The 1,149-nt window shown below is 13.2% G+C and overlaps 7 annotated features.

Moving 5' to 3' along the window:
- Positions 1–37: 37 nt before the first annotated feature.
- Positions 38–223: a microsatellite.
- Positions 112–266: a microsatellite.
- A 6-nt stretch (positions 267–272) lies between these two features.
- Positions 273–454: a sequence feature (AT_rich).
- Position 455: 1 nt separating this feature from the next.
- Positions 456–533: a microsatellite.
- A 54-nt stretch (positions 534–587) lies between these two features.
- Positions 588–761: a microsatellite.
- A 147-nt stretch (positions 762–908) lies between these two features.
- Positions 909–1,092: a microsatellite.
- A 3-nt stretch (positions 1,093–1,095) lies between these two features.
- Positions 1,096–1,148: a repeat region.
- Position 1,149: the final 1 nt, after the last annotated feature.

The raw sequence follows: 1,149 nt of genomic DNA on the forward strand, positions 1-1,149 counted from the left end.
AAATATTTGTATTCATATTAATAATGTATTTTATAATTTAATTTAATTAATTAAATTTATTATTATTAATTTATTAAATTTTCATTCTTTTATAAGAATATTAATCATTTAATACTATTATATTAATCTAATAAATATAATTTAATAATTCATATATGAATTGATTGTTAATAAACATTAATTATCTAATTTATATGATTATTATATTAAATAATTTATTAATAATATTATAAATATAATAAATTTAAATTTATTTAAATATAATAATAAAGAATTTTATTATTAATTGAAAATATTAAATGAAAATTAAAAGTAGTTATAAAATTGTATGATTAATTGAAATTATTTTTAGATAATCAAAAATAATTTATATAGTTAGTTGAATCTATTTAATATAAATAATAATTAAATAAATATTTTATTTTGAAATGTTAATAATAAATAAGAAATAATAGTATTATTTGTAATTATATATTTATCATTTGTTTTATATATCGATATTTTATTATATTAAATTATATAATTTTAATTATTAGTGATGTTATCAATTTATAACAATAAGATGAAGTATAATATTGAAAAATATATTAATTAATTTATTTATCTATAATGATTAATTTTATAATTATAATTTCATTTATCATTAATTAGTTCATAATAATTTTTAATTTAATTAGTCTGTATATAATTGTAATTATTATATTTTGATTTAATATGATAATCAATTTTTAGATTGTATTTTATATTTAATAATATTAATTAATAAAATAAAAAAAAGAAAAATGGTCCCGGCGGGGAATTGATCGAACCCGCGACCCTCGCATTTCTCTTTTCTATAAGTACGATGCACTACCAACTGTGCTACGGGGCCTTCTTATTTTTTATTCTTATTATAACTATCTTACTTTTCTTTATTTTATTTATTTATTTTAATTTCTAATAATTTATTCTTAAAATTATTCTTGTTCTTATTATCCTTTCTTTATATTTTATTCTTTTATTTATTATTTACTCTTTAATTTTTTATTAGTATTTCATTGTTTTTTTCAAATTTATGATTTTTCTTTTTCTTTTATTATCTTTATTTATATTATAGTTACCATAGCTATTGAGTAATGTAATAGAGTTTTGTAAAGAAAATAAAACAAC

The sequence above is a fragment of the Entamoeba dispar genome, genomic scaffold (assembly GCF_000209125.1).
Source record: "Entamoeba dispar SAW760 scf_1105229462907 genomic scaffold, whole genome shotgun sequence".
Classification (NCBI taxonomy): Eukaryota; Evosea; order Mastigamoebida; family Endamoebidae; genus Entamoeba; species Entamoeba dispar.